General features: G+C 42.4%; 1 long non-coding RNA gene across 1 annotated transcript in view; it reads left to right on the forward strand.

Annotated features, from left to right (window-relative positions):
- Positions 1-2,422: 2,422 nt before the first annotated feature.
- The window catches only part of LOC124773920, a 52,033-nt gene continuing 37,533 nt past the window's right edge, over positions 2,423-16,922 (forward strand). Inside the window, exon 1 of the long non-coding RNA XR_007014970.1 lies at positions 2,423-2,528. This is a non-coding gene — a long non-coding RNA (uncharacterized LOC124773920). The remainder of the gene's footprint in view (positions 2,529-16,922) is intronic.

Below are 16,922 nucleotides of genomic sequence, written 5' to 3' on the forward strand. Positions count from 1 at the left end.
AAGAAAAGCCTCGCAAGATTTTTCTGCCAGAAAACTGATGGCAACGGTGTTTTGCGATGCCAAAGGGGTGTTGTTGGTTGAATTCATGGAACGTGGTACGACCATTAATCAAGACGTGTACTGTGAAACAATAAAAAAGTTACGACGGGCTATACAGAACAAACGCCGTGGTATGCTGACTTCCGGTATCGTTTTTTTGCACGATAACGCCCGTCCTCACTCTGCTCGCAGAACAATGGCCCTTCTTGAGTCCTTCAAGTGGGACGTTATCAACCATCCACCTTACAGCCCAGACCTGGCGCCAAGTGATTATCACCTCTTCATGCATTTGAAGAAATGGCTCGGGTCACAGCGGTTTGATGACGACGAAGAGCTCAAAGATGCGGTCACAGGTTGGCTCCAGGCACAAGCGGGTGATTTTTATGCAGAAGGAATTTCAAAGCTTGTGAAGAGATACGATAAGTGCCTCAATCGCTATGGAGACTATGTAGAAAAATAGTGCAAAGATGTAGTTGTAAGATGTATATATTAAAATATTTTTATTTAACTTGGTGTATTTTTTTAAATCAACCGGAGGTTACTTTCTGAACGGCCCTCGTATACAGTATTTTGATTTTTCACATTAATGAGGCCGAAATTACATTGTTCGCACCTATTATACAAAAGTACGTCCAATCACGTCACAGGCAGCCTGACAACTTCCACACTCTGCGGAAATAACAATATCCCAAAGAGTTTACAGAATTTTTTTAACAAATAAATTCCTACTACATTTCGTTACATTATTAATTTCGATTACAATTTCATAAATGAATCCAGAAATAAACATAATAAGCAGTACAGGATTGTGTAATTAATAACAAAAATTTTAAGTGTGTGAATAATTCGTAATTTCAAATGTTTCTAAAAAAATAATTTTAACTGTACATTCAGGACTAGTACTTACCGATTATAACATCGAAACTAAAATATTTTATAAAGTAATTCCTTTTCATAAATTTTAGCTTCAAATATAACATACTGTGTATAAAATCATATGATCGTTTTCAGAAAAGCAACTGACATAATATTGACCTGTCTAAAACTCGAAAAAAAAAAAATACTGCTATCGACAACTACTTCTGAGGAAAAGTAATGCTAGAGGAGGATGTGCCGTTACAACCCCCTCTTGTTAAATCCTTTGCATCCATGCCAGTCTCACTCCTTACACCCCACCCCCTCTCCCTTGCCTTCTTTGCCCACTCTCTACCACCCCCTCCCCCCTTCTCTCTATTTTATATGTGAAAAAAATGTTCAAATGTGTGTGAAATCTTATGGGGCTTAACTAAGGTCATCAGTCCCTAAGCTTACACACTACTTAACCTAAATTATCCTAAGGACAAACACACACACCCATGCCTGAGGGAGGACTCGAACCTCCCCCAGTATCAGCCGCACAGTCTATTTTATAGTTTCACTATTTTATGCTGTGGCAGGCTGCATCAGACGAGTGAGGAGATTAATGGCTTAAAAAAAAAGAAAGTTTATGCCGTTTACATACCGATTGTTCTACACTGTTAGTGTTTCCACGAGAATTTTTACATAATTAAAGATTCTACAATTTTAGCGCGATCTCTGTTGTTAAATTCATGACAAACGCACCATCCTTTCCTGCTTCCTTTCCCTCCTCCCCTAATCAGTCTCCCTCCATTTCCTCTCCACCCTCCACCCCCTACCCCTGACTTGTACCTATTTAAAACATTGAATGCAGCTGCAAACCACAGTACTCTGATATGTACTTCTGAGCAGACAAAAGACACGTTTTCAGAATGAGATTTTCACTCTGCAGCGGAGTGTGCGCTGATATGAAAGTTCCTGGCAGATTAAAAGTGTATGCTGGACCGAGACTCGAGCTCGGGACCTTTGCTTTTCGCGGGCAAGTGCTCTCCCAACTGAGCTACCGAAGCACGACTAAGGACCCGTGCTCACAGCTTTAATTCCACCAGTACCTCGTATCCTACCTTCCAAACATCACAGAAGCTCTCCTGCATACATTTCAAAAGACACATTGCTGACGCAACTAATTGGGTACAGTCTAAGTTTATGTACAAGTCTTTTCTTCTCAACATATTCTAAAATTTAATATGGTACACATTTAGTTTTATTTTAGATATGAAGAGGAGCCAAATTGATCGAAACATGTAATCTAATTAAAATGTGCAACTGAGGCGGAACGGTGGATGAAAATTAGCTTGAAGTAAAGTGAGGAGTTATTAGTGAGGGCGAGAGCTGATGAGTGCGGTGCGCCCACTTCCGCAGGGTGCGCCCCGCTGGCCCGAGCGCCACCGCGGCGCTTATCTACGTCCGCCGGCGCGGCGTCCTCTGCCTGGCCGGGCTTCACTTGTTTCCGCGCGTCTCAGCCGCCCAGAATCACGAGCGCCGGCTCAGTGCTACGTACACCGGTCGCAGGCGCGCGCTCACGTACTACCTAGCAGGCGCACACTCGCGCGCGCGAGGCTGCGCTCGCTCAGCAGACGGCTTGCTTGCAGGTAGGTCTGCCGACACTTTGCTGCCGCTGCCGACATCTCAGCGCTGCTTGCACTCAATACCTGCTATCACGGGGTTCTCTCATTCAAGGCGGATAAAATAGTTTTCAACTCATGGCCTTAAGACATTTCTAATATATTCGTATGTCGCCACGGAATATTTTCGACAGACAGTGTTACGCAGCTGTGAAGTATAGCGCGAGAGGCGTTTTGGAAAACACACGGACAGCTGCTATGTGACTCTTTACTATGCTTCCACCTTCGACCTAAAAGACCGTCTTCACTCCTTAGCAAAAGTGTGTATAATTCTTCGTGATTTCGATAATGATCATTCCATCTTACATTTTAAACATGCAGCGTCACTGTGCTCTTCAATTTACATCTTTTAAATATCAGATACGTAGGAATGTACAGATTAAATATCACAAATAAAACTTTCCTATCTGTTATTTGACTACCCATTTCGTTCGTTCACGGCATCATCTTCATATAGAAAATTACGGGCTTACATTCTTGGTGATGGTGCGCAGTGCAAATGCCTTATCACAGCAGAAGTTACAGTACTAAACAGGTCATGTTTCACATTCTGAGGTCCACTAAAACAAAAAATATGCAACATACTGCTACTTCATTATCAGTCCTACTACTCGTGATACTGTCCCATATTGACAAAATAATTAGATTAAACTTTTACCGCAGATCATTAATTATAGTATTAAAAGTTGAAAAGCGTACTAACTCAAAGACATATCTATTGTACTCAAATGTCAGAAACTGTTAAATATCCATGGCACCTGCGATTTTATTTGATATCCTTTACATTCAGACCTAATTCTCAGTGCCCCAGTGCTCACCATTCATACTCTCAGCCGGCCTGGGTGGCCGAGCGGTTCTAGGCGCTACAGTCTGGAACCGCGCGACCGCTACGGTCGCAGGTTCGAATCCTGCCTCGGGCATGGATGTGTGTGATGTCCTTAGGTTAGTTACGTTTAAGTAGTTCTAAGTTCTAGGGGACTGATGACCTCAGAAGTTCAGTCCCATAGTGCTCAGAGCCATTTTTGAACATACTCTTACTTCTAATAACATCATTAACACATCTCTGAGTTTTTCGGTGTTGGATTTTCACGTTAAGTAATTTATTGATATCCATCACACATATTTAACCTATGACTTTGTTCGTATCAAACAGAAATTTAGAAATAGAATTAATCTCACATATTTTTAACTTGGCGCAAGATGCTCCTTCCGGAAACTGAGAGTTCATATATGTGCTGAGTTCCCTCAGGTGGCCTGAGGATGAGCTTGTAGGTCTACCGAGGTAGAACAATGAAGATTCACTTATCAGCATGACTTTCAGGAAATTCATTGCAGCTGTCGAGCTCCGCGTAACAGGTTTGTGTATGACATAATATGTGTCACTGTGAAACGCCTACGTTGAAGAACTAACCGATCACCTAATCGGTAACATTAGCACGTGGTATACAAAGAACAGACTGCAACTTCAAGAAAAATATAGATGCGTAAAGACTCTATCACTGATGTCCATCTAAGAGGACCTTTGATTAGTGAGTCAGTTATTTAAATGTTCCCTGGAGTATAACTGGGATCTGTGTAACGTCTCAGTTAGTTAAATAATGTAATACAATTGTCAGTGAAAAATAAGAACTATACCAAAGCTTGTGTGATTGTCTTTGACATTAATCAAAAGCTACTCAATTTTCTTAATATGTGGCGAATTACACTCTGTGTGGTATATAACTACATCTCTCTCTCTCTCTGTCTCTCCCTCCCCCGCTCCCCCCCCCCCCTCTCTCTCTCTCTCTCTCTCACACACACACACACACACGCACACACTTTACTTATTCAGACATTTTTATGGACATGACAGGGTTGTCAAACAGATGAGCTTAATTTTAAAATACGAGTATATAAAATTCTGTACTTCACTAGATACATGTTCAAAGATTTGTTAGATCTGTTGGGTTACTGGACAAGCGGTCAAAGACTTTTGTGGTGATTTATCTTTTTTATGCCTGAGTTATGGATACTGGAATTAATTTCTTCTTCTTATATTATATTTATTACTGTAGGTGTTGTTTTCAAGCTGTGATGGAAACACATCCTTAGTACATGCGTTGTACTGCTAACACTTTCTTCCTTGCTGAAGACTTACTCCACAGCGATATATTAGGCAGTCAAATGCGAAAATTAATTGTTTTTTTGGTTTTTTCATCCTTAATTTTACGAGTTGCAAAGCTTAGACATTTAAGAAAGTCTACAATCTGTGACATCAAATTTAGTTCTCATCATCGTAATCACTCAGAATTTTCTGTTTCACTTATCACTTATACATTATTGATATCGCTGAGGTCAGGCTTTCTGCACTACGGAATGGCGTGTATTGTGTTTTATTTATGTTCGGTGGCAGTTCGTTTGATGAGAACAAGTTAAGTTTCCTAGAAAATTTGAATCGAATTTTGAAGATGATCAGACAGTCTGGGAAATAGTGCGTTTTTAATTCTTAAGACAAGAGTCAGACGAGAATCTTTCTTAGTAATGCTACATTCAGGATCTAATAAAGACACTCTGTGCTGCTTTCTTCGCCATGAGAAAAATCACCGCTGTCACAGTCACTGTCACTCTACTATCTCCTATAGTATCCTACTGTGAAATAACAATGTCCTGTACTTCGTGTCAGGATTACCATTGTACATAACTCACTCGTGACATTCATTATTATTAATGAGTTCATTGGAAAGTAACTCAGACATTCACTCACTGAACACAAGACAGATAACCAATTTGTATGCGGATACCAATTCCTTAATTATTGTATACAATGCTATCAGCTTACCTGCATGTTTGTTTTCTCAGTTATTTTTCAATAGATATGAATGATACGATAGCTGAACATCATATTTTAAAATATAAGAAGCAGTGTTTACTTGTAGCAGACTTGTTTTATTTGGTACAAAAAGAGCCACAGAACTCAGAGACTTCAGTTGTGTTGTCGCATGCGTGTGTCTGTATTATTACAAATCTCTTATCTTTGCCTTTACATCTCCGATTCCTGATACACTTTCTGTGAACTATGTATGTATTGAACATCCTTATCACTAAGGAAGTCTGGTTCAGACGCTTCCGCGGATCCTTAAAGCCATCTCTTTTTTGTTCCTTAATATACAGTTCTACCAATAAGGCAGTCACAAATGATGAGCAGCCCATGTTCGACACCTGAACAGAACGCCTTTTATAATTTTATTCATTCTTTAACTTTCATCATTTTGTTTAAATATATAATAAGTCTAAACATATTAGATGACTTAATGGTATTTGCCAGAATCCCTTCATGGATTCGCTGTGTAGTATGGTCCGCTCTTCTGACCATTGCTTACGATTTTTTAAACTCTCTCCAGGAACATTATTTAATTTCCAGTTCTTTTGTCTTTAATTTGGTATAAATCAAATAATCACTATTTGTTCTTGACTCAGTAAAAAGTGCGAGATGGTGTTTATATGATGAAACCACTCTTTTTCTGAATGATAGTATTCTTCCATACTGGACATCACTGGTTGACTTTAAATACTGATTTCTTTTGTGTTTACAAGCGCAGACTATTTAAATATAACCAGCTGCGGCCAGTATGACAGAGTATAACATCAGAACATTTATGGTGACTGTGAACCTTCTTGTAAATAAAATAATGAAAAGGCTCGAAATAAAAATCACCACAGCGCACAGCCGTTTGATGGGCGCCTCTTATGTTACTAGAAGGTAATGTTACCAAACATCTTCGTACAACATACACATATTTCAAGCCAGATGAAGTCGGACTCCGCAAGTAAGTTACTCAAAGTCCAGAGTACTGGATGACGTACACACATTGCGACCTCTCCCCTACTACTACGCAAGCATTTTTTCGACTCACACCTATTAGATGGTATCATTTTTAGATTATCTCTCAGTGTATTTTTTGAACCTTTGAATGATCGTAAGCGTGAAGAACTTCTTTGAGACTTGACAACTCTGTGAATGATTCTAGTAGTCGATTTGCGATCGCGTAGATAGATGATATCGAATCTTTTCGTCTGTTTACTTTATATTCCTTAATGATGAGGCCCAACTGCCAATATTTGCACCAGGCGTTAATTATCTACAGTATCTATGTCCATCGTAAAGATTTCTTAACGATGTCAACACCCTCTATGCATACGGGAGGTCGACAGAAGTATGGAAACATCAAAAACACGTAACATCACCATATCCAATACGGTGTAGGAAAACCTTTGCCGTACAAAACAGCTACGTTTCGGAGTGGATAAATACTCGCACAGGCCGGCCGCGGTGGTCTAGCGGTTCTAGGCGCGCAGTCCGGAACCGCGCGACTGCTACGGTCGCAGGTTCGAATCCTGCCTCGCGCATGGATGTGTGTGATGTCCTTAGGTTAGTTAGGTTTAAGTAGTTCTAAGTTCTAGGGGACTGATGACCACAGATGTTAAGTCCCATAGTGCTCAGAGCCATTTGAACCATTTGATCTCGCACAGGTCCTGTATGGTTTACAAAGAAACCTGATATCATTCTCCCAGGAAAATAGTGACACGTTAAGATAAAGTCGATGAAGATAGGTAGCGTTCAGGCGTCCTTCTCTCCAAAGCAGACCACAAAGGCGGAATAATATTGAGATCTGCTGACTGTGGTGGCCAGGGGAGAGGCGATAGCTCATCTTCGTGCTTATGACGCCAGTCCAGGGCGATGCGACCTGTGTGAACAGTGGGTCAGTCGTCTTGGAACGCAGCAGCGCCACTGGGCAACAAACACTGTGCAATGGGATGGACCTGATCCGCCACAATGATCACAGAACTCTTGCCAGTATTGCGAGCTTCAAAGTACCCATTTTGTCCATGGAATAACACGGTGCGGCTACCAAAACCATCTTCGAACCACCGCCAGTTTTCGCTCTTGGGACGTGAACTCGGTCACAAGTTGGAAAAAGTATGAAACGAGACTCATCTGACCAAATGACCGTCTTCCGTTGCTGCACAAGCCAGGTTTTCTGGCTTCGGTACCTCGTTTTCCGGTTACTGGCATTTCCATCTCTGATGAGTGGTTTTGGAAATCCAGCTCGCCCTACAGTTGCAGCTTATGGAGCTCCCTTCGTGTTGTTTTGGTGCTGACAGCGTTCGCGAGTGCTGCAGTCGGTTCTGCAGTGGATTTTCCAGCTGTCGTGCATTTATTTTTCGCCACAATCTTCTCCAACGACCGTCTGTCACGATCACTCAAAACACGTCCGCGTTGTGACCTAATAGATGATGTTTTTCTGCTTTTCCTGTATGCGGTATAAATCTTCGATACTGTACCTCTTGAAACACCAAACACTTTATCCATCTTGCTTACGGGAACATCCACCATGCGAGCATCAACAATTCGTCCACGTTCGAGTTCACTTTGCTCCTACATAATGCACTCACATCTACGCAGAATACTGCTCTGACCATTATTAGCAACTGCAATGTACTGAGGACATTCCACAGGTGCTATCAGTGGTCAAATATAACAGCGCAATCTGCAGACCTGGCCAGCATCTGCGTTTATGTTCAAGCATTCATTTGTTTTGGTGTCCATATTTTTGTCCAATCCCTGCGTATGCTGTGGTGTGGCTACAGGGTATAGGATGGAAACGGGCTGGGCATATCGCACGAAGAAATGACGGAAGACGGACAAAGGCAGGGTTAGAGTAGAGTTCCAGAGAAAGAGGGAGAGCAGAAGACAAATCACACTACCTTTGGGATACAGAACACAAAAATCGCTCCAGGCAAATGCCGGGATGGTTCCTTCGAAAGGGCACGGCCGACTTCCTTGCTCGTCCTTCCCTAATCCGATGAGACCAATGACCTTGCTGTTCGGTCTCTCCTTCCAAAACAACCCAACAGAACTCAAGAAATGATCGTGTGGCATTGTTCCCCGTCCGGGGAAGCTCTGCCACACTGGGCGACTTGTGTGTCGATGACGATGAGATGATGATGAGGGCAGCACAACACTCATTCGACGGGCGGAGAAAATCTCCAACCCGGTCCGGAATCGAAACCGGGCCCACTGCATGGTAGGAAGCATGTTACCACTCAGCTAAGCAGGCGGACAGAGTTCAAGAAAGTCTCAGGCTTCAATAGACACAAGACAACAGGAGGCAGAGACAGCGACTGACTTTTTTTTGGTTTGAAATTTAAGTTGCTACATCTTGTAAAGACTGTATTAGCTGAACAATAGTGTTCAAAACTTAAGAATGAAGGTAAGTTTTCCATCATGCGCCACTTCCAAGTGACATAGCTTTATGAACCTTGGACCTCAACTTGGACCAAACTTGCTCCAGTATAATATAGTATAGAAGATGAGTGAAAGAAATACGCAGTGTGACGAAGATAAACAACATTCTTATTCAGCGACGATAAGTACGAGTACAATGAAGCCACCGCGATTCACGATGATACCCTGGACATTATACAAGGCGGGACATGCCCGTTACTGAGCGAGGTGGCGCAGTGGTTAGCACACTGGACTCACATTCGGGAGGACGACGGTTCAGTCCCGCGTCCGGCCATCCTGATTTAGGTTTTCCGTGATTTACCTAAATCGCTTCAGGCAAATGCCGGGATGGTTCCTTTGAAAGGGCACGACTGACTTCCTTCCCCATCCTACCCTAATCCGATGAGACCGATGACCTCGCAGTTTGGTCTCCTCCCCAAAATCAACTGAACCCCAACATGCCCCTTAATAGAGCGTGTGATCACCAGTGACGGCAATGCATGCTCTGCAACGTGCTCCCACGCTGGTGACAAGGTTGTTAACGAGTTCTTGTGGTAGGATGTTCCGTTCCTCCATCAGAGCGGTCGACAACTTCTAGATGCTCGTTCGAAGCATCCCGTATGTACTCCATGGGATTTAAGTCGGGGAACGAGCAGCCAGTCCATTCGCCGCGTATCTTCTCGTTCCACGAGCTCGTCAACCAACGCAGTTCTATGTGGTCGCGCATTGTCTTCCAGGAAAATGAAATCAGAACCAAATGCACACCTGAACAGACTCACTTGGGGAAAGAGTATGCTGTGACAAAGAACATTGACGGGTAAATGTACCGTGCTCAGAGATGTCGAGGTCAGTTCACCCACGCAACATTATGCCTCTCCAAACCATAACACTTGGACCATCAAATGATGACATTCGATGAAGTTTCTCGATGCCTTAGGTGTTCCTATCTCTCACCATATGACGTACGTCCAGCATTGTCCACCATCGTCGTTTTGGTGCTTCAGGTCCTTTGGTGTGGAAAGTCGTAATGTTGCATTGATGTGCTGCCCTTCAAATGTTTTAACACAATGCAGTCACGGGTCAACGTAATTGTGACACCGTGCTCCCTCTCCATACGCTTCTTTGCAGGGGAGCATTCGGCCCTGACTTCATTATGTATGACAATGCGCGACCGCATCGGAGTGCGCAGGTAGAGGAGCTCTCGGGACGAAAGAATATTCGGCTGATGTACTGATCTGCCCGTTCACTCGACATTAATCCCATTGACTACTTTTGGGGACACGTATTGCAGCATGTTCACATGCACAGAAGACCATTCCGCACTTGTCAACTGCACTGGCGAAGGAATGGAACACCGTACTACAAGAACTCCTCACCAATCTTGTAGAAAGCATGCGATGACGTTACAAAGCCTGCACTGCCATTGGTAGTGGTCACACACCCCGTTAAGACCCATGTCCCACCTTCTAATGTCCAGGGGACTATCAAGAATCGCGGTGACTTGAGTGTAATTACTGTCTCTGAGTAAAAGACAATACTATAGTCCAAGTTTGATCGAGCTATGTTACTTGGCAGTGACGCATCATGCGAAAGTTACTTCCGTCCTCAAGTTTTGTACAAAAGCGTATGTTCTGAACAGCAGCGATCCTGTCACGTTACCTTAACGGATGCCTCATTGTATTACAGTTTGTCATGGTACGAGGGTTGGAACTTTAATAGTGCCAACTATTTATTCACAAATCTTTATGCTGTTCATTTTTGGAACACAACCTACGACCAGCTTAGAGACAGAAGTGCTGACACTTTCTGCAGGACGTGACCATCATTTTGCAGGACAATGCTCAAGCACGTACAGTGCAAGCTATTACTGATTTGTTTGACCGACGGGGCTGCTAGGTGCTATACCACCACTGCACTCCCCTGACTTAAGCCCTCGTGAGTTCAACTCGATTTCTAAACTGAAGGAAACACTTCACGGCTTTCACTTCAGAGCTGCCACAAAGACGTCGGGCAATAGACCGCGCCGCTCGAACTGTCAATACAATTGGTACTGCAAAGAGTATCCTACGACTTCCTCATTGCTGGCAACGGGTTGACCACAATGCTGGTAACTACTTTTAAGGACAGTAAAACTTTGAAACACATATTTATTTTGTACGAGCTGTAAATAAATAGTTGCTACTATTAAAGTTCCAACCCTCGTATATCGATGGATCATGCGGAAATGGGTCTCTCTTATGTGAACAGAAGTAAATAATGTACATTTAATGTAAGTGTTGTACATAGAAATGACTTAACGTTTCAAAAGATTATAGTAATTCTAATGATGATGATGATGAGCGTTTGGCGTCATTGGCCGGGAGGCCCCTCGCGGGGCAGGTCCGGCCGCCATATCGCAGGTCTTATTACATTCGGCGCCACATTGGGCGACCTGCACGCCGGATGGGGATGAAATGATGATGAACACAACACAACACCCAGTCCCTGAGCGGAGAAAATCTCCGACCCAGCCGGGAATCGAACCCGGGCCCAGAGGACGGCAATCCGTCACGCTGACCACTCAGCTACTGGGGCGGACGATAATTCTAATAAGAAAATAAAATAAAACATTATGTTCAAGTATATACATCTGACAAGGAGGGAGCGGGATGGAGTGGGAGTGGCAAGTGAGAGCACTTTGCTCTCCTGGAATGTAGAGTATAGAGTTTCTGTTCATGTAATTCGTATATTAAGTGTAAACTCTCAGTTCTCTGAGGTGTAAAAAGGTTTTCGTGTCACCTAAGAAATTCAGTTCTTATAATGTGTCATGTCTCGAAACTGACCAAAAATGGCAATTTTATAATCTTGTTCCTCCAACTCCTCCTCCCTCCCCCTACTACCAATATTAATTTTTGTGAAGGTACGAGCCAATGGAGAGCACTACATTTTCTACATGAAATTTAGTGCACTTCTCACTATTTTCGAGGAAAGAGATATATAGGTAATGGCAAAAACACACACACACGCACATATGTATCCATATATAAAGAGGTCCCCACAGAATCTTCTAGAATTAACCCCAGATATAATTCTTATGGCAACCCTTCTGTATTCCGACATCCTGACTATACTGTCAGAATCAACTAGTTTCTTTTAAATCATCTGTATCAGTAATCACAAATCCTGGAGATGAGGCTGAACTTAAGACGTTCGGAGTTCTTTTTGTGACGTGGCATTGAGTACAGTGGCATGCACGCGTTTCGTTTACTAAGCGGAGGTATGGAACTGTACCGAATATTTTCTGAATTGTAAGAGACACGTTACCCACCTGTCCAACACTTTGCGTCATGTACGAACTGAGGAGACTGGGTTGAACACCAGCGTTGTTTGGGGAAAGCATGTCTGCTCCTACTGAGTTCTTATTTTTTCTCCAGAAAATTCATCGTTGCAAGCACAGTGTTCCACACGCATATGACCCGTTACCCTTCGTATGGTCAGGAACGACCTCCGCCTGTTTCCAGTCATGCATCACGCATCTTCGTTCCAGCGAACTACGGAGATCTGTCGCTAGGACAACGGCAACCTCTTCTGCGTATTCTACAGGAAATATTTTATAACTATAAATCAAGAAGATTATAATTCTAAAAGGATTCTTTGATAACGGAGAAATACGCAAGTCCAGGAGTCTTCAGTTGTTTTTAAATTTCACATTCATTTATTGCTATATTATTCTGAACTTCCTATAGTGGTCAAAGTAGGAAGAAACCGTGTAGTAATCCTCTTCAGCGAAGCAGTTGTAAACATCTCAAAAAATTGTCACTCGAAGGTGATTCTCGGTATTTCATATGTTTCGTGAACCGTCAGTAGGTAGTCTGCGACTTAAAGCTAACTGTGGAACGTCTCCACCACAGGCCAGCAGATGACGAGGTGACTAAACAGCCATAGTCACTCGTAGTGAGCAGACAGCTGCATTCCGACAGTGACCTTTAAGTTCAGAGCGGATGTAAGCTTCGTAATTTGGCTAGATTGTTACTCAAATAATCCCAGCTGCTACCCACAGCCGCTTCTCTGCAGCGTGTAGTGCTCACGCCACTTTTAAGTACCAGGCACAACACCGTGAACTAAGTGAGACTTTTTACTACTCGTCGTAACGCATGTGGTCAAGGTGGAACGATCTCAGCTGGCGGAACGATGGCGTCAACATCAATGAACGTTTACGACAGCCCTAGTGGAAAACACGTAACAGCTGCAAAGGGACACCCTTCACTGGGCTGCAAATCAGCATAGGACAAGAAAACATCGCCACGACATGCTTTTGTCGTTTTGGTAGCTAACCATATGGCTGGTGCGATGCAGGTTTCTATTCCTGACGCTTAGCAAGTGTCCTCACTATTTTCAGCATAGCTGCCACAATCCACACCATCTGTCTTATGTACGCTCTACGGTCCATTCAGCTACGATTTTCAGTGAAAAGTCACATCGTAATATCTGTTCGACCATTATTTCCCTTTGTTTCACTTGTTCTCTACCACACACACTTTCCCGTTCACTCCCTGAAGGACGGCACCATTTCTTAACCAGCTTAATCAGAACACCTAATATGCAACACTCTCTTGTAACACCATTTTTAAGGCTTCTGATAGTTTCTTTTACGCTTTTTCAATTGTCCATGTTCGCACCCATACTGATCTCTGTTTATGGAGTAAATTCTCTTATTCGTTTATTTAAGCGGAGGTTTACTATCTTTGGCCCGAAAAAAGCATGTTCTTTGAGAATTTTTTTCTCGGAATGTGTCAAATTTAGTCAAAATGGTTATTCATATTTCCTCTACAAACTGGAATTTTTTCGACCGGAAATGTCGAAGAGCAAAGGCGGAAGTGCCATCGGAACGAAACAAAATTTCAATGTAGACCTCCACGCGCGGTATGTCACAGCTTAGCCGGCTCACCTGAAATTAAAATTGAGTTGACGTTAGCGAAGTATGTAAGATTCTTTAGGAGCTGTACCTCGCTTAAGTTATTTGGACCATGGGAAACAAAATGCCAGCCATTTGAAAAAAATAGGGCTTTTTCATCGATTTTTCGACTTCGTCGGTCAAGTAAAAATATTTATAGTTAATGGATCGGAATAAAACTGGTACAACTCCTAGACAATTTAGTTAGCTTCGTCGGAAACAAAGAATCATGCCAATCGTTTCAGCAGATTTGAAGTTACCATACCGCGCGATAAAAATAAAAAATAAATAAATAAAAAAATGAAATTTCGAGAAAAACGCGTTTGAAGTTTTGACTACATATGAGTGCAATATTATGCAACTTATGTTCAATCTGATATTCCGGATCCATAAACTAGTCCTTCCTCCTCCTCACAGAGGGCGTTCTGCTCGATCTGGGCCATCCTGCGCTGCTCCAGAGCCGCTCGTAGGGCCGGTGACAAGCGGTTTTCGGCCGCTTGAATCCGGTGGTTGTCCGAATACTTGGCGAACCGCGTCGAATAGAGTCCCAGGGTGACGTCCATCGTTTTCATGGTCTTGAGAATTGCTCAATACCCTTCGTTGAAGCTGCTCACTGCTAGGAAATCTCCACAGTCTTCACACCAGAATGCAAATGCTTGGAGGCTAACTTCCAAACACACGCGTTCAAACTTTCATTTGATTTTTGTGTGTTTCCTCTCAAGCACCGGTACAATATTAATTCGTCCTCTGAAAGAAAAAACTGGTGCGTGAAAATGGTCGATTTCAGGCAGGTGCAGTTTTTTGTTCAACCGCCAATAACAAACATTTCCGTTCCGTATTCGAAAAAACCGTTTCAGGGGTGGATTCTAAACACTTTTATGGATCCAAAAATGCAATTTAAAAAAAATCGATTTTTGAATCAAAAGATAGTAAACCTCCCCTTAATTATTCATACTGGGATCATGTCACAGTGATACAGGATTTATCATAATAATAAAATGTAAATAAATAGCTCAAAATATACATCAGAGTAAAAGTAGTACCATATACAGGGATCGAGAATAGGGGAGCAGACCCAAGAATCCTGCACACACAATACAAAAGTATGATTTCATGAGGACGAGACAGATAGTCTGTAGAACCATCTTGGCATTAGCCAGAAATGATTTAAGAAAAACACGGACTAATCACCTTTTATAATTGTAGGCCTACCAAAGGTGGGATCGATATACGTTATCAGTTCTGTGCAAATTTTAATGTTGGTAGACGGACAAGAAGGTAGTCATTAGTCACATTTTTCCATTTTCCAAAGGTTGTTGTTGTTATGGTCTTCAGTCCTGAGACTGGTTTGATGCAGCTCTCCAAGCTACTCTATCCTGTGCAAGCTTCTTCATCTCCCAGTACTTACTGCAACCTACATCCTTCTGAATCTGCTTAGTGTATTCATCTCTTGGTCTCCCTCTACGATTTTTACCCTCCACGCTGCCTTCCAATGCTTTATTTGTGATCCCTTGATGCCTCAGAACATGTCCTACCAACCGGTCCCTTCTTTTGTCAAGTTGTGCCACAAGCTCCTCTTCTCCCCAATTCTATTCAATACCTCCTCATTAGTTATGTGATCCACCCATCTAATCTTCAGCATTCTTCTGTAGCACCACACTTCGAAAGCTTCTATTCTCTTCTTGTTCAAACTATTTATCGTCCATGTTTCACTTCCATGCATGGCTACACTCCATACAAATACTTTCAGAAACGACTTCCTGACACTTAAATCTATACTCGACGTTAACAAATTTCTCTTTTCAAAAATGCTTTCCTTGCCATTGCCAGACTACATTTTATATCCTCTCTACTTCGACCATCATCAGTTATTTAGCTCCCCAAATAGCAAAACTCCTTTACTACTTTAAGTGTCTCAGTTCCTAATCTAATTCCCTCAGGATCACCCGACTTAATTTGACTACATTCCGTTATCCTCGTTTTGCTTTTGTTGATGTTCATCTTATATCATCCTTTCAAGACACTGTCAATTCCGTTCACCTGCTCCTCCATGTCCTTTGCTGTCTGTGACAGAATTATAATGGCATCGGCGAACCTCAAATTTTTTATTTCTTCTCCATGGATTTTAATACCTACTCCACCACATTGTTCTTTTGTTTCCTTTACTGCTTGCTCAATATACAGATTGAATAACATCGGGGATAGGCTACAACCCTGTCTCACTCCCTTCCCAACCACTGCTTCCTTTCATGCCCCTCGACTCTTATAACTGCCATCTGGTGTTTGTACAAATTGTAAATAGCCTTTCGCTTCCTGTATTTTACCCCTGCCACCTTCAGAATTTGAAAGAGAGTATTCCAGTCAACATTGTGAAAAGCTTTCTCTAAGTCTACAAATGCTAGAAACGTAGGTTTGCCTTTTCTTAATCTTTCTTCTGAGATAAGTCGTAAGGTCAGTATTGCCTCACGTGTTCCAACATTTCTACGGAATCGAAACTGATCTACGCCGACGTCGGCTTCTACCAGTTTTTCCATTCGTCTGTAAAGAATTCGCGTTAGTATTTTGCAGCTGTGGCTTATTAAACCGATAGTTCGGTAATTTTCACGTCTGTCAACACCTGCTTTCTTTGGGATTGGAATTATTATATTCTGCTTGAAGTCTGAGGGTATTTCGCCTGTCTCATACATCTTGCTCACCAGATGGTAGAGTTTTGTCATGACTGGCTCTCCCATGGCCGTCAGTAGTTCTAATGGAATGTTGTCTACTCCCTGGGCCTTGTTTCGACTCAGGTCTTTCAGTGCTTTGTCAAACTCTTCACGCAGTATTGTGTCTCCCATTTCATCTTTATCTACATTCTCTTCTATTTCCATAATATTGTCCTCAAGTACATCGCCCTAGTATAGACCCTCTATACACTCCTTCCACCTTTCTGCTTTCCCTTCTTTGCTTAGAACTGGGTTTCCATCTTGATATTCATACAATTGGTTCTCTTTTCTCCAAAGGTCTGTTTAATTTTCCTGTAGGCAGTATCTATCTTACCCCTGGTGAGATAAGCCTCTGCATCCTTACATTTGTCCTCTAGCCATCCCTGCTTAGCCATTTTGCACTTCCTGACGATCTCATTTTTGCCTGCTTGATTTACTGCATTTTTATATTTTCTCCT

The sequence above is a fragment of the Schistocerca piceifrons genome, chromosome 2, assembly GCF_021461385.2.
Source record: "Schistocerca piceifrons isolate TAMUIC-IGC-003096 chromosome 2, iqSchPice1.1, whole genome shotgun sequence".
Lineage (NCBI taxonomy): Eukaryota > Metazoa > Arthropoda > Insecta > Orthoptera > Acrididae > Schistocerca > Schistocerca piceifrons.